Raw genomic sequence first — 24,689 nt, 5'->3', positions numbered from 1 at the left:
ATGGAAGCAGAAGTTTTTCTACTATGCCACTCATATTTTCTGAACCCCAGCAATCATTTTATGGACATCTGAGTTAAATGATGGGTGTATTAATCCTTTGGCATGCTAAATTTTTGTAGAGAGGTTGCTGTGCCAAGATGGTGGTGGGATGAATCCAGATGTGATCCTACAGATGTTAGTTAGGAGGCCCATTCTCCCCAGCATAGAGGACAGCTTCAGAGAGTGATTTAGCCCAGATACGCTTGGCATTGCATTTTGGCACTACTGATCTCTCCCCACATGGAGTGGAAATGTAATATAGCCACAGCTTGGATTTAGTCCATCCTCTTCTAGGTCCTTCACCAACCATTTCAGTCAGGGCTCCAGCTCCCATATGCTCTTTGCTTTGTCCCACTGAAACTGGGGGGCCCTAGAGAAGGGGTTGATGGTTGTTTAGATGCCTCTGTTTTTCTTCAAACACAGGAACCCTCGTGATTAATGGGTGGTACTCTGACAGTTGGGATTGTTCTGTTTATTTTAGTTCTTCTTCTAAGAATAAGACTGCTTGAATCGCTGTGTTAATAAATACAATCCCAAGTAGAAGCATGTGTTTTGCAGACTGTTTTTGTTATCTGATTGGGCTTCTTCACATCCTCCTTTTGTGACTAAGTCAAACCCACAGTCTGCCGAGTGTCTGCCAGGATAAGAACCTGCCTGCCAGACTCAATGCCACTAATCATTTCCCTGTTTTGTTTATTTCAGCTAAGATCCCTAAACATCAGCCAGCAGGTCCTGACAAGAGCTTGTTTGCTGGATGGAAATCAGTGTCCTGATTTCTCTTTGACAGCCACTAATGTTGTGCTGGTGGCCATAATTGGTAGGGCACCACATCCCAAGAAGTCCTCTATGGCACTGGCACAGTTTGAGATTGGTTTGAACTCCCTTTGTAGCAGATAAAAATTTCCTATAAGAAATTAACTCTGCAAGGATGAAGGGCTTGTAAACCAAATGTTCAGAGTGACACCTTAAACTGAGGCACTGTGAAAAGTCAAGATTGTGTGCCCTCACTTGAAGCCTAGCAATCAAGCTGAAAGTGTAGAGATTGCCTCGTGATACACTATTATCAATTAACCACCTGTCAGGGATTTTCTGTGACTCAGAGAAGTAATGGTTGGCTGGCTGCTGCTTCCTAGGTAGTCCCTCATAATATGGTCCTATTTTCTCTGTCTTAGGTAAAAGCTAATCTTTGACATTGCAAACTATTTGTGTTTGTTCTCATTATGTCAGGCATGTCTGTGAGATGAGTCAGATGAGCAACTCATCATGACCAAGACAGCTGAAATTATACAGAAGATACTGATTTAGTTGCTATTATTGTTTTCTCTAATATATGGGAAGTCAACCATATGTTAATTATTTTTCTTCAGAACAGCTCCATTAAAATTTAAATTTATGTTGTTAGTGGCAAGAAAATCTTTCAGTCATGCGAAAACACTGTGTAGCCAGCAGACCTTGTGGTCCTTTGGTTGGGTTGTAAATCTTTCAAAAGCTAATGTGACAGAGTGTGCCTTTCTTCCCTAAGTGAGAGATGGGACCCTTTACTATTTTGTATTTAATATTAATATTGATTAATTATATGTATCTTAAAATTCACCATATGGACAAGTGTTCTCCCTTTACCTGAACCCATAGAGGGATCTAATGCAGGAGAACCATAAGATATTTCAAGATTGCACAGTGCTTTCAATATTTAGTTCTCTTTTTCTTAGAAAGGGCTAAGCTGAAAAAATCCAACCCACTCTGTGATCTAAAGAAAAACTGGAAAGATTTTTCATCTTAAAACTGTTGAATGGATTTCTCTGCAGACAAGGAGTGTTATCTAACTGATTGGAACAATTTTAAAATATGATATGCCTGCACTGCATGAATAAATTTTATAATTTGGGCCTTAATTTGGTAATGCAATTGCACTCACAGACACTTCAACATTGTGGCAACAATCAATTCATATAAACTTACTGGATTTCTCTGTGTAGTTATCTATGAATCTCATTTGTAATCAAATAGTCTTCTTCCAATTCAGAATGCCAAGCCAGTTTTGGTAGTCTTTTGTAAATGTTTCTAATTTGAAAATGCCCTATAATTGTTATGTTTGCTCAATATTACAAAGTGGAGGGGGAGCCCAAGAGTTTTTTGGCTTTACAAGGACATGAATGTGTCACCCCCTACACGCACAGAGCCAAAGTAGTCCTTAACAATTCCTGGGACACACTGCAGAGATATTTGTGAATACTTTGTGAAGATGATTTTCCCCTTTTGTCTCCATTGTCCCCCAAACTTAAAAACATTCAAACAAAACCTTAAAAGAGTCCTCAGGATGGTAGGCTAAAATGTGCATCTCAAAACAAAGCAAGGGAGGTGCTATTGATTTTGATTTAATCCTAAAATGCAGAACTCAGACTCCCTAACTGGAAGATTTTAAGAAAAAGGAAAGCTTTCCCCCCTCAATCTTTATGCAGTTTGATTTTCCATGACTTCTCTCACTGTGGGTGTGAGGGGGTGGGAAGCAATTTGAAGTTGAAAAGTGCACCTTTGATTTGGAGCCTTCCCTATTTTCTCCAGCTGAGATGATTTCCTTTTGCTTACCCTAAAACAAGGACAACTGTTCCAGGCTTTTTATTTCTGTCCAGCTTCTTCCTTCCTATTTTACCACCTGGTCCTCTAGATATCCCGCTGAAGTAGGACGATTACCATACAAAATTCCAAGCCTCCAAATGCGTTTTCTAGCCTTCAAGTTACTCTTTTCTGTTAAATAAAAGTGGTTTGGTGTGGCAGGTATTTGTTTAGTTGGTTGGTAAAGTAGTTTATTATAGCTTTTCTTTTTTTTTTTTTTTTTTAGGGAGGGGGAGGGGATGGGGATTGTTGTTTGGTTGTGGGGGTTTTTTCCCCCCATTCAGTTTATAAATCTTCCATTACGTTTTGCATAATAATCTGAGCTTGTGGCAGGACTTCATATCAGTTTTGGTTTTCTAAAAGTGAGCACACTGAATCAATGACCTCAAAAAGTTCTGGTACCTAATGCTGAGTGTTACAGTAAGTGCACAGCAGTAAACTAGAGTCATTCCACTTCTTCCTTCATCTGTTCCTCTGTGTGGCATTTGGAAAATGCTTTAATCAGCTTTTCCATTCCTCTGTCTCATCGTATTCAGGTCTTGCTATTTGTTTTTTGTTTTTGCTTTCCGTAGACATCACGGAGAAAACAAGCCCAAGGGCAGCAGCAGAGACTTTGTTGCTGGATTTACATACAGAGCTCTGCCCATGTTGCCCAGAAAGCTGCAGGGTAAAATGAGTTCATCACATTCTCAGGGTATTCTAGTAGGCAGTGTCTTCTGCCTTGTGGTCATTTGGAGATGATAAAATGCTGCTTCATACAGGCCATTCCCTGTCTGCTCCTTTTCCTGTCCCTGCCTGCTGCCCTGGTCACTCTACACCCATGCATCCCCAGACCTGTCCTTGGGCCCCAGTGCCTTCCCCTTCATTATCTTCCATCATCTGCACATCCCAGGCTGCTCTTAGGGCCCCGTGCAGCAGCCCTGTGTGCCCAGCCCCTCTGAACTGGAATGCAGCAGCTGGTTTTTCTCTCGGTGTGAGTTCAGACCCATTAAGAGCAGCGGGTTCCCTCCACTGAGGCAAGGTGCAGGTGTGCTGCAGGGTCACAGCTGCCACCTCATTGCTGTAGCTCTGTCTCCAGGAGTAGGAATTAGCAGCTGCATCAGGTGAAGGGTGGTTCATGCTTTATGTTGAGTATTGTCTTAAAAGGAGAGAAGAAAAAAAAATCTCACATCTAGAAGCATTTGGAAGGATTGTGTGTGATAAAATTCTAATATTTGCTTTTTCCTAACTCCTTTGACAAGGGAAAGAAAGTGGGAAAATACTAATTTGGGTTGTTATTTGGGAAGTTCTTTGGAAAAGGGAAAGGAATCAGGGAGAAATAACATGAATAATTCAGAATGAGTGGTGTAAACTATGAGCTGTTGATCACTGCTTTATTATGCAGACATAGATTTCCATTAATATTCCTTCTTTGGAAAAAAAGAAATCTTGTCTCTGCTTAATTGAGCACTTGAGGCAAAAAACCTCTCATGACAAAAAATAAAATAAAACATAACAAAAAACCCTATGGTATGCAGATTTATTCTTAAGATGATGTTCATATAATTTTTTTTAGGAAAGTTGTTTCCTGCTGTACATCCTAACTAGATTCTCTGAAGCCTCAGATCTCTCCCATGAAGTGGGTACATGCGTTTGGTCAGCATCACAGAGTGTGACTGCAGTGGGAAAACCGGAGTTGAAATCAGTTGTGGAGAGCTAGTGTTACACTTGAAAGAACAAGTATATTTTTATGTATATATACATAAAATTTCTATATATACATAATATTTTCTAGAGAGAGAAATCAAATCCACAGTTAAATTGAATAGTCGTTCCTTGAGAAGGCTTCTGTTACTTGTGGCTTAGCTGTAACAGAAAACAGACTGTGTATTAGCACAGACTCTCAGCAGGATATTTTAGTTATAAAATGTCAAAGCCTCTTCAAAAATAATGAGTAAAATATTGCCTGGCTTTAAAAATGAGTATCACAACTTTAAGAAAACATTGTTGCCCCACTCCTTGTAGATCAACATGTGGCAAGATCATTTCAGTGGAAATATGTGCCCACAGGCTATGTATTTTTGTGTTTTGTTTAACACCGGTTGGCATCTGAGATCAAGAAAGCTTAAACCAATTATGAGTAGCTGGTGCAGCAAAAATCATGATTGATACATTTACAACACAGGGTCGATTCTTCTGGCAATGTTATTGTATTAAGAGGGGGAAAAGGGGACATCAGGCATGCAACTTTGAAGCCCTGAATTAACACAGTGCTCTGACCACATACAGATGTTTCCTCCCTCTGTGCAATCAGTGTGTCTTGCACTGATTGCAGCCCGCAGACCTCGAAGAAGAAACAGCTGTGCAATTGTTGCTAAGCCTATTTCCCTCTTCCGTTTGATTTACTGGATTATTTAATACAGCAGAATGGTAGGAATTTAAAAATGAAAAAGCGATGTTGAGTCATCTAGTCCATCTTGCACCAAGATTGTCTTCTCCAGATCTTTGTCCAGTCGTGGACAGACTTTGTGATGTGATTGGACTTCAGCCAATTCCCTTTGGAAGATTGTTATACAATAGAATACACTTCATTATAAGAATTTTTCCCTGTCAGCCTAAAGTTTACTTTGCTTGGTATAATCACATTATTCTCAGCTATATTTTCCTGAAAAACCCTATTAAAAAAATCCTTAGTGTGTGTATCCTTTCAGAGCTTGTAGATAATTATCATATTTCCCTTTCAATAGTGGCTTTAGTCAAGCTATACATATTTAGTTATTTTAATATTTTCCTATAAATCAGCCTTCCCGATGACTTTTATTGCTATCATTGAGCCAAATCTCAAATTCTTCTATTTAATATTCAAATAGAAAAGGAAGGACTGAATAAAGACTTATAGATTAGATCATGATGTCATTGAAAACCCATCCTTTGAACCAGTGTTTGTGCCTTCAGATCTGTCTGAATGCCAGCTCTCCTGAGGCAGACTTCAGTCATAAAATTTGTCTCAACTTTCTTATCTACGGCAGAAGTGCCTACATCAAAGCTACTTTCCCTAGATTCCTTTTATGATCATTGAACCCTATAGCTGCATGCAATTAAACTAAGCTGTTTTAGGTATCCACATTTAGGATGAGAGGAATTGAGCATTAGAGGTATGTACTTCTCTCTAAGGCCTCTGTCCTGGATGTGACTTCCTTGCGTACTTAAATACAGGGTGTGTGGATGTTTGGATACTGTGGTTCAAGAAGTGAGAAGAGTCAGTGTTGGCCATGGTAATGCCACCTCAGCTTCAAAACAGATGTTGATGCAGCAGATGTTTGCAGCAGATGTTTGATGCACTGTGTGCCCTGAGACCATTCCTAACACAGTTGAATGGCATTGAATTCAACAGGAATGATGATTCCATTCAGTAATGGGGTGGATGAAACTGCCTTTTGCATAGGCATAGAATCACAGAATATCTCCAGTTGAAAGGCACTCCTAGGGATCATTGAGCCCAACTCCCTGCTCCTTGCAGGACAGTCTAAAGCTAAACCATGTGACTCACAGCATCATCCAGAAGTGCCTTGAGCTCTGACAGGCTCAGTGTTGTAACCACGACCCTGGGGAGCCTGCTCCAGAGACCAGCCACCCTCCCACTGAACTGTGTCCAATCTGAACTGAAGCAGGTACAGCATTTACCCAGAGAGTATGAGCCTAGATGCCAGATATATTGGTTTTCAAGTTTCTTTGAACTGAAGGAAATCTATGATCAATGCCTTTCATTTTTGAAGGCCTCTGCAAAATGGTTCTTACGTGACAGATGCCAGTCGCTCTTCCCTTCTCTATCAGGTATTTCTTCTCTGCTGACAGCTTAGTGTTCACAATCCTCACTGCAGCCCTGGGCAGATGCCTGCTCAGATGCAGTTCTTACCTCTAGCCACAGGTTATGGATTGCTCTCCATACAGGTCCAACCATTCCTGGTTTATACTGGAGTAACTAGGAAAAGAAATTAGCATCTGCCTTTTGTTTATTAGTTAAAAAAAAAAAAAAAGGAAAAGTAAAGTTAAATACATTTTCCCAGTGGTTGGTTACCTTCTGTCAGACTTTCTGACAAAATATGCTAAGCCTCCATTCCTAATAACTTGTATATAACGTCCAGGAAATTAAACCTTTGTACTAAATTCCTTTGGAGGGCAAATACCAGAGAAGGAGGAGAGATGTTGAAACTGAGGAATAATAACTGCTCAAGATAATATGTTTATTAATTAGTCCTGAATGAATTTAGACTGAACATTAACAGAAATTTTTCAGACATCCCAAGGGGGTGAAGTTTTGGAGTAACTCCAAGTGCACTAGTTGAGAAGAAAAACAAAACTTGAAGAGAGAATTTGGTAAATTTAGGGAAGTTTTTATGAGAATATGTAGAAGTATTTACAGGGATTGAAAAAAAAAAAAAACCTGCCAGGCATGCAATATGAAGTCATAGTGTTACAAAAAGGGCTAAACAGGAGACTGGCCACTGCTCATGTGTCTGCACTATCATTTATTCCTTGTTTAATGCAATGGTTAGTGGCTTCTGCTGGTTATTAACAGAGGGCAGAAGGCTGTGGTCCAAGAATTTCCTTCTTGTTGCCAGACCATTGGAGTGGGATGTCTCTTCCTGAAAACCATATGGGACTCTGGTCTTGGTCTGTTGTTGGTGATGCTAGGAAGGGCCTGTGTAGAGTGCATGTGTCTCTGTGGAAAAGACACTGTGTCATCAGTCCTCCTGGGCAGAGCAGGAACAGAAACCTGGACGAGACTCAGTTCATCCTTCTGAGAAGTGTATTCCTTCAATATTGCAGCCCAGGCACTGTACCCAGCCTTTTCCCAGCTGAAACCTGTGCTGAAAGCTTGCTAGTCAATGGGTTCTGCTCCTAATTCAGAGTAACTGGAACAAAGTGCAGCTCTCCTCATCATTCACAGAGACACGCAATCCTCAGAGACTGCAAGCCTACCACAGCATGCTATAAGTCATCGTGACACTGGCAGACAGTACAGGGCTGTCTGTTGGGACAGCTAACTTTGAAGCATCAGCATGCTGGAGATGAGAAGAACTTGGGAGAAGTGTGAGCTCGGCAGGTATTTTTAGCTGCCTTTTCTTAGAATTGCCCTGCGTTCCTAATACTGTTTTATCATCACCATGGTGAACTAATTCTGCCACTAGCTTGTCTGCTAATTATTCCTATCTTGATAAGCTATTCTTCATTGGATCTGACTTTTCAGAGAATGACATCTTGGTGCCTGGCCTCCTTTTCTAACACCAGACATGAGCGACTGCTTAGGAAGACTTCCTAGACTCCTCTCAAGTTGTTTGATCTTGCTCCTCTTCACAGCTCCATCTTCTGTGCTGGTTCTGTGACAGAAGAGAACATTATCATTTTCTTTCTTTCAAGTAATGTAAGCAAACAGCTGGGAATTGCCTCTGGCCCCCATTATAATAGGTGTCTGTTTCAAGGAGGATTTGGTGGTTCTCTTGTTTCTCTTCCGGATTTTTTGACTTACCTGTGGTTTCTAAGACAGGATGTTACTGGTGGGTATTTCTGAGTGATTCCTCCTTTTTTGCAGGAATGGAGTATCATACTCTTCAGATGTTATTGTACTAGTATTTGAGGACTTTCCAGGACAAATGAATGTCATGGTCATACTGAATTTACCCATGTTGTCCTTATAAGTCTTGTAAAAAATATTACCTGTATTGAACTTACTGGAACTCTTTTTTACATTCCTTATGATGATTTGAACAGGAGTTTCCAAGAGTTGTCACTTTAATTAGAAAGGTAAAGGATTAGAGATTTATTGCCTCTATTGCATTCAGCTGTTTAGCCAGTCTTTCACTGGTATGAAGAACGCAATTCTTCTGCCTTGCTTTTAAAACAAAAAACCCACAAAAGGTATATATCTTCTAATGAAATTTCTATTCCAACCTCTAGACTGCAGTGACAGCAGCACATTTCTTTGTATCTCAGACACTCTATAGAGATGGAGTAATGTGGCTTAGGCTCTGTATTGTCAAACCGAAAGCAGTGGCTGTGTTGTCTGCCTCCCCTGCCTGTGTCAGGGCAGGTGGGGACCCTTCTCTTCAGAAGTATTGAGTAATGTTGCTCAGTAGTTCCACAGAAATATTTCAGGTTGGGAGTCTTAGGATGCTACTTTTGAGACATACTTCTGAGCGGTTGAGTCCTTTCTTGCATTTTCCCACAGCTCAGGGAAAGAGGGCATTTTCAGCCACTGGAAATTCGCTTTCTTTGAGTAGAAAAAGGTCTGAAATCTAACCAACTTTTTTATTCTTCTCATTTTTCTTTTTTTAACAGGGAACATGGGTTTGTACTAGCTTGCCAAGGAGCTTATCAAACCAAGGATTGCACTTTCTTATCTACTTCACTGTCATTTCAGGATTGTCCCAGAACCATTTGCTGTTACTGATTATGCTGCTGTCCAGCATGTGTAGGTTGTCCATAACAGTGATGGGTTAATATCCTCACTGCAGTGGATGGCAGGAATCTGTCAGTGGGTAGGGATGTGGGACAGGGTGGACTGGTTCTGCTTCACACCTATTTTGTTAAAGCAGTACATCCTGATTTTAAGTGCTGCTGTTCCTGAGGAAAAGAATCCTGAAAAACCACCACAAAGTAACGGGTTAAAAAAATGCTTTTGTGCATTATCATGTAGCACACTCTATTGCACAAAGTGTGACTGTAATTTTGTCAATGATGGTCTACACGTTAATATACTTCATTGAAGCTGTTTTCTTAAACTGAATCTGGAATCTGTATTAGAGGTTCTTTTTGTACCTCAAATCCATTAGATGTTACATCATAAGGGAGCTATAAGAAGATTGACTCCCAAGAATAATAATTTTCTATTTCAGGGAAAAGTTAGAATGTTTAATTTTATGATAATTAGTATATCTTTATATAGGTTCAGGAGATAAGAGAGGAGGTGTGACATGGACCTTCCTTAACTTGCCTTTATTACCTATATCAGCTGTGAATCTGTTGGCCTTGATGCACAGTCAAAAGGGGAGAGATTTTTCTGTACTAGTAGATTTGTGTTTAAAAGAACAAATTTAAAATAGGGATGGTAGTGATGGAAGCTGAAAGAGTTATTTCGAGAAATGAGATAGAATAAAGGAAGGCTTGTCATGTTCATTTATTCCCTGATTTTAGTATTTGACTGAGTGCAAAGCTGGAGGACCAAATCTGAATACAAAAACAAAAGACATAAAAATGAGAATTGCCTCCTTTGTTAAATATTGCTAACTGGCATCTAGAAGTGATACTGGCATGTGGAAGTGATACATAGTGTTGAAGATATCACCCCTTAATTGTCAGTTATATAAACCCAAAGCTAGAAAAATGTTATAAACACTCACTCTAATGTATATTCATTTGCTCAGAAATAAAAGCTTTTTACACGGTGCCTGGCACATACTGAATATTTAGTGTAACAGAATGGAAAGGATTTTACAAGTTAGTGCCTCTAAAATGAGGAGATCACAATACATTTCTGACATGGTATTCCAGTTTGGACTCTTATTTTACAATTTAGTTAATTCTCAGTGCAGAAACTGTGGTCCCATGATTGAGAGATTTGAGAATCCTGCACCAAGTACTGCTGATCTTGGTCATTTTGCCTACGGCACTGAGCAAAATTTGTGTCTAGCTTTGACAGTAACAGCAATTACTTCTGTTTTAACAAGAATCATCTAATGCACGAAGGACCTAGTGCACAAGTCTTGTGAGGAGAGGCCGAGGAAACTGAAATTGTTTAGCCTCAAGAAAAGGAGGCCTAGGAGGACCTTACCCCTCTCTACTTGAAAGGAAGTTGCAAACTGGTGGGAGCCAGTCTCCTCTCCCAGGTTACAAGCAATAAAACAAGAGGAAACGGCCTCAAGTTGTGCCAGGGAAAGTTTAGATTGGATATGAGGAAAAAGTCTTCAGCAAAAGGATGGTCAGGCATTGGTACAAGCTGCCCAGGGAAGTGGTTGGGTCACCAGCCCTGGGAGTATTTAAAAGTCACATAGATGTGGTGCTTAGGCACATGATTTAGTTCTGGCCTTGACAGTGCTGAGTTAATGGCTGGACTCGGTGATGTCAGAGGTCTTTATAACCTGAGTGATTCTATCATACTGTGACATAAAGTAAGAGTTGAAACTGTTTATCTGTTCAAATACTACACTGGGAATTCTCCTAAAATAACCAAGAACCACCTGAGAAAGTGTTACCTAGTGTTCCTTTTCCTTTTATGGTCCCAGAATGAGATACAAAGAGATAATTGTGGTGCTTCACAGTCTTCTTTCTGTTTCACACCTGCCTGCCCTTAAATGTAAGTTAAAAAAAAAAAAAAAATTAGAGGCATTCTGTCTGTTTTTCCACAAACTTCTTAAAGGGTGATTGTGGGTTTTAGCTTCTTTGACAAAACACAAGGGTATTTTTATACATTCTTTTTTGATGTCAGTTGGTGAGAAGAACTTTCAGTTCTCCAGAGAGATAAAGCTCTAGAAAATGTTGATTTTTTCCATCAAAAGTATTTTTTGCTCATAAGCTATTCTTTCCTTATCTTGATGGAAAAAAAAAGATCAGATTTCTAGATCAATAATGTTGAAAACAGCAGCAGCAGCAGCAATCATCCTCTATGCATGTTGTTTTCTGGTGCACTTTCATATCTGAGCATTTCCTCATGCTGTAACTATCAGCCTGACTTGCACTCAGGCTTCAACCTCATATCAAGCAACACCAGAAAAAAACAGGGGCTGTTTAAATGCAACAAGGCTTGGAAAAAACATTTTTTTAAAAGTGCCAGAATGTCAAAACATTGAAGGAAAATATTGAAGACTACCAGTGTGCTTCCAGTTTGTCTCTTGCTGCATGTTTTTTCTATTGAATAATCACATCTTCCAGTGCCTAAAGCAGTAGTTCTTTGTATGTAATGTGTGCTTCAGGGCATTCAAGAAAAAAAAAACCATTGAAATTATCTGGAGGAAACCGAATCACTTTATTTCAAAGACAAATTAGATTGATCTCTCTTACCATTCTCCCTAGATTTCATAGGCACGTTGCTTGTTGAAGTGGTATCAGGCATTTTATATATTATAGCAATTTGCATACGTTCATTAAGCTGCGCTTTGTAAAGCTCTCTGACAGGGGCATTTGATGAATCCTTCTGTGGACTGCATAGCTGCTTTATGTGGAGCAATCTGTTAAATCATGCCTTTGTCCTTCAGATTGTCAGAATCAGTAAGTGAAGCAGATGTTAATAACTGTGGGAGAGTTTGGGGTTTTTTGGTGTTTGCAGAATATGGGATAATATGTGAAGGGCATAATGTGTTTGTAAAAGCGACAGCTGGTGTTATTAAAGACAGAAAGTCTGCTACAAGTGAAAACTTTCTCTGGCATCTTGTAGCAACTCCAGGAGGTTTTTGGAACAGTCAGGTGGGTGGTCAATTCTAAAATAAACCCTGCTAATATTATGCACAGCAAATTGTGTGCTTGTACTTAACACACAATTGTTCTTATCTTTGGTTGCAAACATTCTGTCGCAGAGCTATCTCAGCCATGCAATAATTCATAACATTTCTCTGTAAATAGGCCATAAGAAATTCTCAGGTCAACAATACCCTGAAATGTGTCTGTGAGAAATATAATTTCATACATTATCAAATTAGTAGGGTTTTGCACCTGGTCAGTTTGAAGTTTACCTTTATGACACAGGTTTTGCAGGACCTGACAGTTCAGTCCCTGGAATCTCTACTTATTGTCAAGGTCACTTGGCTGAAGATGTTTCAGGCAGGAAACAGCCTATATTTAGGTAGTTAACGTGCTACATCTGATGGGTGGTAATTCCTGTCAAGATGTGGTGAGATGAGTGCTTATTGTCAACTGCAGAGGCCTTGCAAGTGAAGGTAAAATGGGCAGTCATAAATTGGGTAAGAAATGAAGGGGATAAATAAGAGGCAAAACATAGCTTAGGGGGTGCCTCAGGAGAGGCCAGCAGAGGTGGAGATGCTGATCTCCTTTCCCTGGGGACCAGTGACAGGACTCAAGGACATGGAATGAAATTGCAGGGAAGTTCAGATTGGGCATTATGGAAAGGTGCTTCACTGGGTAGGTGGTCAGTCACTGGAGCAGGCTCCCCAAAGAAATAGTCATGGCATCAAGCTTGTCAGAATCCAGAGAGTGTCTGGACAATGCTTGTAGTCATTTGGCCTAGTTTTAGGTAGTCCTGCAAGGAGCAGAGAGCTGGACTCAGTGATTCTTGGGTGCCTTCTATGGGTGCCTTCCATCTGGAGATTTTCTGTGATTGTATGTGGAAAAAGTTGTAACAAGGCTAACTGATGAAGAAGTAGAAAAAAGGACGGATATTACTGTAGAAAATAAAGGGTAAACTTTGGCCGCGTTCTGAACTTCCAGATTTTTATTGGCATTATCTAATAAGTAGCTCCCACTCATTTTAGAGATGGTATTTTGCTGAGATTCACTTTAATGACATTCTCTTTGTGATTATGCATTATTGTGGAAATATCTTTTGGGGAATTGAGTAGGAGGTGCAAAGGGTGGAGACGTAGTGATGTTACTCATGCCTGTGTGATTGAATCTGAGCTTCTGAGCCTGGCTTGTCTGCAGCTGACATCAACAGCAGGAATGGCTACACAGTGCATAGAATAAATAATCCTAGAAGTTGTCATATTTGTAGTGATTGCCTGAAAATATGTAGAGAATACCAGTGAGGGATTTCTGTTGCTCTTGCACATGAAAGTAGGCAGCAGCTACAAATCAGTGAGCTGTTGCTTTTGTAAGAAGAATTGGCAGAATCTTTCACGCTGTTGCTGGATAAAAATTTCTACTGCTTCTGTTCCTCAGAGTGAGTCTTATCTTTCTGTCTGATTATCTTGCAAAAAATGAGCAGTGAAATAATTACCCATGCTGATATTTACATTTCATCTCTCTGTTTGAAAATTACCAGCTCACAGAAGGGAACAGAGGGAGTCCAGGACTCCTTGGGTGGGCTGATCCTTTGGAGAAGCAAATGTCTGCTTTTCAGCTGGGACACATAGGTGCTCCCAGCTGGTGACCATTGATGCATAGTGGGCGTAGACAATTCTATAGCTGATTCTCTTTGCCTTCACTGGGAATTATGTGGTAGGTACCAGTAGCACAGCTGCTGTACAAAGCTCAGGAAAAACTCTGTGGAAAGAAAAGAGACAAGACTTTTTAAAATATAGGCTCTTTATTATCTTAAAGATAATACAGGATATCTTAAAGATAATACTGCGTGGCAGTCCTGTGTGAAAAGGTGTTTCTTGTTGCAGAATGCTAAGTTGCCAATAGTGCCACCAAAATACTCAATAGAGCATATACTAATGATGGTTATTATGCAGAACAGAGATCAGACCAACTGCATTTGGACACATGAACTTTCTTCCCATTTTTCCTTTTCTTTTTTTTTTCCTCCTTTGTGTCCTTCCATAGTCTTCTGAGCCTATTTCTTTCTACTACTGCATCTTCCAATTTTTGCTTTGTTAAGCACATCAGGTTTAATAAATGCATTATGCTCAGGGTCACTGTATGAGAATCACCAGGAAAATTTACAGAGACTCTGGGACTAATTGTGATTAGGTGTTATATGTATCCTTACAAGGATGTACATCCATAATTTCACACCTGTAACAGAACTGCCATGTTCAGCATTTCTGAACATTAAAGAAATAATGCACTTAAGGATACCCTTGATTTTTCATGTGGTTTCCCTATTCACTTCACTGTTTCATGTGGTTTCCCTATTCGTGTCACTGCTGCAAGCTAAAGGCAGAATACTCCTTAAATGCACATAAGGATGCTTGTGATTTCCTAAATAATTTATATTTTCTGATATGCCACTGGCAGTTTTAATACTCAATATGTTGTGTTTGTTTTTTCATTGCAAATGATTGTAGCAAAATTACTATTTGAAAATTTTGGGACTTTTTTTGAGTTTTCTACTAGTTTTGAACTCACGTGTAGAAGTTGCTTAAGAATCTATACAATATTATATACCTTAAATGTAATGTGCTATAAATTACCATACCATCATTGTTATCACCCACATGTCTCAGGTGATGCACAGCTTCAGAAGGACTGGCTCACGGGCTCATTTCAAAGTAGTAATTTTGCACAATATATATTTTTTTTCATTTTATGTGCTTAAGCTGTATACTTTTAATGACTTTAAAAATATATAATCTTTTTTATCAGATCTTGGATTCTGAACTTGAAGCAGTTCTTCAAGATTATATGCTTCTTGAAACTGGGAAAGTATCTGCAATAAATAGGTACGTGTCATGGATACATTCATGCTTTGTGTTGGATGGTTTGGACCATGTGAGTTTTGTTGATAGTTTAATGCTGAGCTCCTTACAGCTCTTGATAAATCTCAATTGCTGTGAATGGGATACTGTGATGGATCTTTGCAGGCTGAATTTTCAATAACACATGGTTACTGTAGGACAGAAATTTGGAAGGGTATGACATTCACAGTTGCTCAGAGATTAATGTTTAGCCAAACCCACAAACTTGAGAGTGAACCAAAAGGTGAGTCTCAACAAGCAAGTAAGAAGTTTTGAAGGTAAAATCAGTGAGAGGAAGTGGCTCTTCTCTTGATCCCACCTTACTTGAGGCTGTGCTTCATCTGGCTTTACATCTGTGTTTCCTTTGGGGCTTTTTTGCAACTGTTGAAGGTAGCAAAGGTATGAATATAACTAAATATGGGAAGGAAATTACCATAAAGGTTGAAAACTTGAGTACATTGAAGTTCCTGGAAATTTTCTTCTTAGGTGTTTCAGTGATGCTCACATCTTACTTCAATCATTTACAGAAAATATTCAGGCAATTTCAGAAATACATTCTTGCAGATAACAAAGCAATTTCCAGGTGATTTCTTTTTTAAAAGTCAGATCACACTTTATGGTTCTTGAAGCTCTGCTGAACTCCTAGTAATGGAGAACGTTAAATGAAAGAAGATTTAGAAGTTCTTATTCTTTCAAAAGAGTTCATAGACCTAGGCAATTTTTTTGAGATTCAGTTCAGTTTGAAGAAGTGAAAGATTTCTTGAATACTGGATGTAACAGTTGGACTTACCTTGATCTGTGTGAGAAACTTTGAAGAGATTTAAAAATGGGGAGAGGTTAAATGCTTATGCATGAAATTCATAAAAATGGATTTTTGCACTAAGTTGCTTATTCTGTAAGAATTTGAATGCAACATATCTTCATAGCATGCTTCACCTGTAGGTCCCAAGATATTTAGCAAAAACTAAATAGCTAAATTTTAGCAAAAGCTAAAACGGAGAAGAACCGTTGTCTCCAATTTATGCATGGAGTCAGGTACCTGCCTGGATCACCTAATGTCCTACTGCTGGAGCTCCTGGATGTACAGACCTGTGTCTAGGCCTGTCAGAGGATCCCATGGGATGTCTAATCACCCTTTCAGAGTGTGTGAAAAAGATCAATGTTCCGATGTTTATGTTTTCCTAATATTTCTCACATCTATTGGCATGCCCTTACTGCTACCTTTTGTGATACATTTCTTGACTCTCATGTCTTCTGCTTTTTTTCTACTCTGCTTTCTTATTTTGCTTTCCTATGTTTTCTCCTCTTCTTAATTCGTTTGCAGTCTCTGGAGATTAGCTGTAGTGAGACCTTACACAAGGAGGAGTTTCAGGAAAAAAAAATCATAGCGGAATGAGCTTTCCTTTTACTGCCTCTCTAGAGAGCCTGCTGTAAAAGGCAACTTGCTGTCATTCCTGTAAATTTTCTTTTGCAGCCAGCTCTGCTGGGTGTCCCCTTTGTGCCCTGTGAACATCTGTGTTGCAGCTTACGTCTGAACTCAACTGGAGAACAAATGTGTGAACCTGCTTCTTATTTTGAGCAGGAAGCTGCTGCTATTAGTAAGGCACGTGGCCCTGCTTCACCTGTGACTTCTTCATCCCCAGCTGGGAGAGAACCAGCCGTCTGGATTCTCCCCTCCTGCCAGCCATGCCCTTGTCCCTGGGGTAGCAAGTTTACCTGCTTTCCTCCAGACACTGTCCAGTGCCTGTCATTTTGCAGCATTCATTTTCTCCCTGAATTTTCCCCAAGGTGTCATGCAGGAAGGAAGAAAGGAGTGAGCACTGCAGGACTTTGTGACATAGCTTACTTTCTGCTTTCCTTGCATGCACACAGTCATGCAGACACCGCCCTTCTGCATAAGCAAGAAATCCTTAATCCTTGAAGTATTCAGGCTCCGGGGATGCTGGAGCAGAAGAGAAAGCTTCATTTGCTAGGCTGCGCATAGGGGTTCCAGGAAAGGTCGACAATGTTTCTCTGCCAGTTTTGGATACAGCACAAGACAGCTCACTGAGCATAAATTAGGAACTTAACTTCAAACAGACTTGCTTCAGCCAACTTTTTACTTTAAAAGGGAAAAAAAAGAAAGGGGGGTGAAGAAAAGGAAGCAGCAGTGCTGCCCAGTTTGCAAAAGTGCTATCCCACTTGGGTGTGCTCAGGAGTGCTTGAACTGTATAGGTGGTGAACTGCAGTCTCTGTGGCATATGCGTGTCTCCAAGAAAAAAAGGAAATCTGTTGTGTCAAGGTGGCTTCAGCTTATGCTCCAAGGGCTGTTGTGACAAGCCTGGAAGGTGCAGGAACTTTTGTGAAAGATCAGGTGTGATAGCAGAGAGCGACTGTAACACTTGGGGGAGGAAGCTGGAGTATCTGAGGTCAGACTAAGTCAGCAGCCATCAGCAGGCAAGGGAACACAGCTGATTTAGCAAGAGCATGCACCAATTCAACAGCTTCCCTCAGATATTTAGGTTGGACCAACTCAAAATTAGCAAATTCCTGGCTGATGTTGCTGAAAAGGCTACTGGACAACTTTGTTTTCCTTGTCATTAAATGAGCTCCCTTGTGGTAGAAGGGTATGTGAGTTTCAGAGCTTTTCAAGCCAGGTTAGAAAAAATTGGCCCCTTTCTTTCCAAAACTATCCATCAAGGCAGTCCCAATGCACCCCAGACATCTCTGGGTGTGTGAATCCTGTGCAGGCAATGGTCTCCCCTGTTCATTTTGTGAATGCATTTGTTATGGAGGGAAGGGCTGGTCTGGCTGATTGTATGGCTGTAAGTGATGAACAGCAAAAGATTTTAAACAAAAAAATCTGGTCCTCTTTAAACATTGGCGGACAGATATCTGTCTTCCATCTGTGGCAGCCTGTGCCAAACAGCAGAAGAACTGCAAAGTTAGTGTTCTGAAACCTCAGAGGAATAACTGGCACGCTCCCACTTTTTTTTTTATTTTTTTTAAACTTCACACAAATCTGAAACATTAAACCCAGAAAGTAATGTGAAATGTGGCAAGCAGGCAGAAAGTGGGAAGTTCAGCTGGAAGGGCTGTGCATGGAACAAAGCCCTGGCACAGGGCATGGAGTCCCTCAGCACTGCTGCGTGGGCATTGCTATCGAGTGACAGCAGGCGGTGGTCACCCATTGTGGAGGCAGTCCTTTGGCTGTCCCCTCCTCTAGGGGCCAGGGAGGTGGCTGGTAGTCTTGAAAGCCTGTATGGCTCACAAGAGCCCTCCAGAGATGCAGAATGACTTACACTGTGTTGAGATGTGACGCCTGGAAGGGGGACACTGAATACGTACTCTATACCAACTAAGCAAATTAGCTTTCTTTAAAGAAAATGAAGGCATTCTGATCAAACAAAGAACTTTCAGACACCAACTGTCAGAAAATTGTCTGAATTCTGCACTGAGCTTTCTTAAAAACACAAATATTTTACCTCTTTGGAAACACTTTCAAACTGTCTTTTTGCTTAGTAGTGTTATCAGGAAAAAGTAATGCATGGATCTTCCATTTTGTAACCAGTAGGGAAGTAGTACTTCTGCCTTATTTGACCATGATTTGATAGAAAAGTTTCTCTGGACACATTGCTGGCTTATGTCCAGCTGGCTGTCAACCAGCACCCCCAGGTCCTTTTACACCAGGCAGCTTTCCAAACCATTTTTCCCAAAGCCTGCAGCATGGGGCTGTTGTGACACAAGAGTAGGACCCAGGACTTGGCCTTGCTGAACCTCATACAATTGTCTTGGCCCATCAATCCAGACTGTCCAGATCCCTCTGCAGAGCTTTCCTGCCCTCCAGCAGATCACCATTCCCACCCAACTTAGTGTCCTCTGCAAGGAGACTGAGGGTGCACTTGATCCCCTTATGCAGACCATTGATAATGATGTTAAGCAGAACTGTTTAATCAATTAGACTGAGATATTTGGTCTATTCTTGTTCTTACTTGAGACTGCATCCAGAAAGGACTGTTTTCATTGAGCTTGAATCAGTCTCATGGAGCAGCTGGGAAATAAAGCAGGACTGTGCATCAGCCATTATGAACTGGGCAGCAGCAATTTGCTTTGGTTAGAGAAAGTGTCAGCTTTTAGCAGTTCCCTGTTAATATTTAATTTGCTTCCTCATCTAGGGGATGGGGATCTAGTAATATGCACCTCTGCTGTGTTGTCCCTTTTATCAATCAAAGTTATTTTGCTTTTCGGACTTGGCAGGGTGTTGCATCTATTTGTCTCCTTTGGCAGAGCTAGGAAAATGTGTGTTTACGATAGGTGATTACAAGGACACCACTTTGGTACCTGGGAGCAACTTCTCCTAACTCACTGGAGCGGTTGTGGCCGAATCCCGCTGCTAAACATGCCATATGCTACCCAGTAACACATGGTGTTAATAATTGAGGATGTCAGTAATGGGTGACACAATTGTCAGACTTAAAAAATAAAGCACTAATAAGATTTGAACTAGTCTTGTTTAAGATTGGCTGCTGTTTGTAACACCATTAATTCTGAGCAGGAGTTTAATTCCAAGTGCAAGAAAATGAAGGAAAATGAAGGTACTTCTGCTTAAATGGATTAATGAGTTTGATTATGGAAGAAAGCAGCAGTCCCCTATGTGAGTGTGTTTTGTCCATGTTACATTGCTCACCTAGCTGTCTGTCACCTGCATGGATCATTTCAGTAGACCTCCCAAACCTCCCCTGCAGAGTCACTGCCTGTCACTATATCCTCTGCTTGCAAGGGGCGTAGATGGTAAATGTCCAAGTGGGATTTTTAGCTCGAACACTCAAGAAAGCAATGCCAAAAATGAAGAAAATTGATACAAGCTTGAGGAAAATGTTTCCAAATTGGAGAGGCAGGTGCACACTTGTGTGGTGCTTTTTGTGTAGATACTAATGATGCCTCCCATACATCCCAATGTGTATCCCTATTCACTGTGCAAGGGTTGGATCTGGAATCCTACCCACACAGAAAATGTGTGCTAGCCAAATGTAGCTACACATGAACAAAGTGTCCTTATTTTGTCAAGATAAAATACCCAGCATAGAATATCATAAATTGATCCCTGGAGGACAGACCTAGAATATAAACTGTAGTACTTTGAATATATGTGTGTTATAATCACATTGAACACTGTGCAGCAATTTGTATTGTATTACAGCTGACAAAGTATTTTACCTCCTAATAACTAACTAGTTTAAATAATGTTGATATTTTTCCCATATTTATAATTACATTAATTGCTCTGTGTATTAATAACAGTTAAGTGTCAGAGCCCACGTTGTAGCTGCCAGTAATCCACAAGCAACTTGTTTGCATATTCAAACTACAAAACTGATGAGTAATTGGCCTTTTTGCTAGTGCATATCACAGCTCAAATTTTACACAGAAAAACCCACTGTTACCTAATTATTGTCATATTCAATATAAAATCTAGTGCTAATAGAATTTCTTCCAGAAATGAAGAGAAACCCTCTAACAGATCAGAAGACATCCAATGAAAAGTAAAAGAATAGTTTGCTTTAGCTAGGAATTGTGACTTACTTCCAAATGAAGCTAAGTTTTGAAAAAAGATGTTTCCTGCTGTTGAAAGTAGCATTTTTCAGAGCCAAAGCTGGAACATCCATATGCAGTGCAATGTTTTTGTTTTGTAACGTGAGATAATTGGGCTAACAGAGTGTCACAAAGAAGCATTTGAGGATTGACTAAATTTTTCAAACAGAAGCTATTTTTTGGGAAAGTTTCCAGAGAAATAATTGTTCTGCTTTGCTATCTTGCGGACTTAAGCATTTTTATTCTTAGAGACAGAGCAAATAGAGATTTCAGCTAAATCTTGCTAAAACTTCAGTTGAAGAAAGTAACTTCTTCAGCTTCTAGGAAGTTTTTTTTGGAGTTTTTTTGTTTGTTTGCTTGTTTGTTTTTTTCACTTCTGTTTTCTTTGTAGTTATGATGCTTTATTTGTGTTGAAATCCTTGTTGGAGGCCAGCATTTAATACAGTTGATGGTTTTGAAATTTTGCAAACCACTAGCATTTGTGAGGGCAACAGAGTGAAGAGTCAGTTGCAACTTAATATTGCAGATGTACACTGAATTATCCAGGGAAGAGCAAAGGTTGATTAAATTCACAAAATAAGGTGATTCATAGTTTTCTAAATATGTCACTCAGCCTAAAATTAACTCAATTATTTACCAGTCACACACATGCTAATGAATCCTGACAATCTCAATTGACCTGCTCCGATGAACTTGCTGTCACCTAATATTATTTCCTCTGTATTTTCACTGAAAAGAGTGATTGTAGCATTTATCACATGCAAAGCAAAAAAAATGCTTGAGGTTTATATTATTTTTAAAATACTTGCAATTCCAGGGCACTAGTAAATTAATTACATTTAATTAGAGGCATTTCTTTTTTGTGAAAGTGTTTCCTAAAGCTTAATCCCGCAGAGATTTTACATGTGATAGTGATGAAAGTGGCTGCTTCTAAGGCAGCATCAATGGTACAATTTGAGAAATAAAGTTGAGCTTATCTTTTCATGCAAAATGTGACAAAATTATAGAACTTTAAGACTAATATGGTAAATAAGATTTATTATTATTGCTAAAATTAGAATCACCTTGGAATGCCATTTTTAGCTGTGTTACCAGTAGCTAAAGAAATTTGTAAGTTAGCCAAAGCAATACATGAGTTTATCTACTTTCCTATTAAATACAGAAATATACAATTTAAATAAAAATGTGGTTACTCTGGATTTGTACTTGAATTACGGGTAAATCTCCAAAAGGCTCCCCTGGATTATGAGATGGTATCTCTCTTTCCCTTTTGCCTCAAAGCTTTACAGAATCCTGGATGAAAATCAACATTGATCCATAAAATAGACATCACTGTAGCATCCACATGGGTAGGACACAGCAGCTGAAAAGATTTCTGGCCTGAGGTTATTTCTGTCAGGAAAATGGAGATAGATAAAGATATAGATATATAATATTTAAAGCTGCTGGGCAATGGTAGGCTATTTGCAGACAGCTGCATGTTCAGCCTCTTTTGCTAGAATGGTTAAGTGGCTAATTAAGTGGACAAGTCAGGTCTCAGCATACCCTCAGGGAGAAGACTGCTGTGTCTCAGCCTCCTGTGAAAGTTTTGGGAGAGATGGGTTTGAAGCTGCAGCAATCTCGTTGTGAGTTGTGATGCTGGCTATGAGGTGGGGCTGCTAGAACCCATTTTACAGGATTTTGCCCAGTGGCTGCCAACTACAGAGAAACATAAAAAGGTTAAAAAACCCTGAAAATTTATGAAAATTGAAACGAAAACATCATATTTGATTGAATTTCTTTCTGGGTAGTTCCAAATTGTTAATGAATTTGCTTAGAAAGCTGTTTACTTGATGTTTTGGGTTTTTTTTTTTAAATAGTTTCCATGATTTTCATACTTGATTCATTCTGTGACATCAGCTATGGTGATCAAACAGTTTTTTCCGTGGTGACAAACTGCAGTGTTACAAGCATGCTTGTATAAATCAGGTAAGAAAAACAGATCAACTATAAATGGAGAAAATTCGCTTGCAAAAATAAACCAGAAATATTTGGTGAAAGTTTCCTGGAGAATGGCTTGGAAATCTAAAAATGATTTTAACATAGGTGAGTCTTCAGTTCATCCAAAAATTCCAGCATGGCTGGTTTTATAGTGAAGCACAAAGGGATCTGTCCAGATCTGGCGACAGCAGCCACACGGAGAATTCTTAAAGTAGATAAGTAACTTCATAAGAAGTGTGAATTAATTTAACTGCAATAAAAAAAATATATAGCTGCTTGCTCATCCTGTAAAGTATGACAGCCGGCATCACAGCTCATTGTGATTAAGGTCTATCTCTTTAATAAATTGCATGTTAAAAGGATCTTGGATGCTTCTGTTATGTCACAGATACAGTTCTGACTCCACAGGGGTGTAAGCCAGGAGCTCAACCTCTGAAAATGATGGAGCTGCATCAGGCTTCTGTAAATACAGGGAAAAGTGACTTGTGGTCTCTATATGTAAAAGGGAATCTATATCCAAATTTAGGACACCCCAAATTATGTTTTGTGGTGTACTGTATTGTCATGGATTAAAATATATTTTGGGCTACATGGTAGTAATGCCAAAAAGACCCTGGATATAACCAGTGACAATATGAATTAATTCCATTCCCATCATGACAACTCTCAGTGGGAATATTGTGCCTTGGCTGGGCTCAGACGTTATTTCCAATAAGTATGGAAATAATGGCTCACAGTGCTGCAAAGTGCTAGGAGATCTCCAGGGAAATCTCATCAGATTATGTGATAGGTTTGAAATTAATTCGTGTCCCAACTGTATTTACACAATGTACAGTTGTCTCTCTGATGGCTTATAAGGAAAGGTAAATGCAACCATCCTAAATCAGTGCAGGGACTTGCTGCAATATGCTTTCTTGGTAGGGTATAGGTATTTTCTGTATTGTACAGAAAGTCCAGACAACTCAGAAAATGGTTATATAACTTTCTTACACTACAGACTTATTGTTGTCTTGTTTGTCACCTCATAGTGCCACATTATCATCTTTCTTGCATTTCTCCTTGCCTCCAGTTCAGTAGACCTAAATTTTCACATTGTCCTTTCAAAAATCTGAAAGGAAAAGAACTGTTGAGAAATTCTTGCTTCTGCTGTGGGTATGACCCAGCTATAGATTCATCCATCAATATATACATACACCTGTCATTCCTAGGCTGATCTTTGGTGAAGGATTTTTTATGGCACTGTTCTGGCCTCTTTGCAGGCTGGTTTGGGATTGTGCCAGGCTTTGCCTGGTCAGGTATGCAGAACTGTGTCATGTTAGGCCAAAGGAGCAAGGGATTATCATCCATGGAAGAATGTACATAGCTTCACCATATTTATAAGTAGTGAATGTCTCAAGAAGCATATGACAAATTTGCAAGCCCATCAGTTGAGTTTATTGGATTGAGCCTCATCTGGGAGCCATAAGCTAAAAGCTCAAATATGAATCCTTGTAAGATTTGAAGTGTGCAGAAAATATGTTGTCTAGTCAAGAAGTCTTTAAAGGACTAGGAGAGGAGTGGTCTTCTTCAGAGATCTACTTCCACCCTCAAGTTTGAATAGAGGGCTGAGTGTTTTTGGAGGCCCAGGGCAAAAGGGAAGTTAGAACCATGTGCGATGTGCAAGGGCTGCGAGCCTGAACTAGATCTTTACTTTTTTAAAAACTCTGTGGCTTTTGACATTGCTTTTGAGAACATAGAAATAAAATGGACAAAATACTGTGCATACTGCAGCTTCTCTCTCCTCTCACTGATTTAACTTTGTATCTGGCTTCCACATTTAGCTTCAAGTCTTTCCCTCCTTCCTTTCCATTGTAAAAAGGTATTTTCTTCTCCAAAAGGTATTTTCTTTGTTCCTTTGTAGAGTCTTTGGTTTTCTCAAAGATTCAGTGACACAGAGAAGAACCTCTAGGATCCTTTCTGTTGACTTTTCTTCCTTGCCTTTTCTTCTTTTCTTCTTTGACTGTCTACAGACAGTCTTCTACTTCTTTTTTCCTTATTTTGTGCTTGCATTCACTCTTAAGAGAACTCGATTGTCCTCTTCTTTCCAATAACCATCAGCTGGGCAGGCAAAGGGTCGATCGGGCAACCTGCTTTTTCTCTCTGCAGATTGGTTACGTT

The 24,689-nt window shown here is 39.7% G+C and overlaps 1 protein-coding gene across 9 annotated transcripts in view; it reads left to right on the top strand.

Moving 5' to 3' along the window:
* ENOX1 (ecto-NOX disulfide-thiol exchanger 1) overlaps positions 1 to 24,689 on the top strand; it is a 362,160-nt gene that overhangs the window by 60,214 nt on the left and 277,257 nt on the right. For all 9 annotated transcript variants that reach the window (XM_030971239.1, XM_030971057.1, XM_030971146.1 and 6 more), the window contains one exon: positions 14,890 to 14,966. The gene's annotated coding sequence lies outside the window, so the exon portion shown is untranslated. The remainder of the gene's footprint in view (positions 1 to 14,889; positions 14,967 to 24,689) is intronic.

Source organism: Camarhynchus parvulus, chromosome 1 (assembly GCF_901933205.1).
Source record: "Camarhynchus parvulus chromosome 1, STF_HiC, whole genome shotgun sequence".
In the NCBI taxonomy this organism is placed as follows: Eukaryota; Metazoa; Chordata; class Aves; order Passeriformes; family Thraupidae; genus Camarhynchus; species Camarhynchus parvulus.
This window is presented reverse-complemented; position numbering and strand designations above follow the sequence as displayed.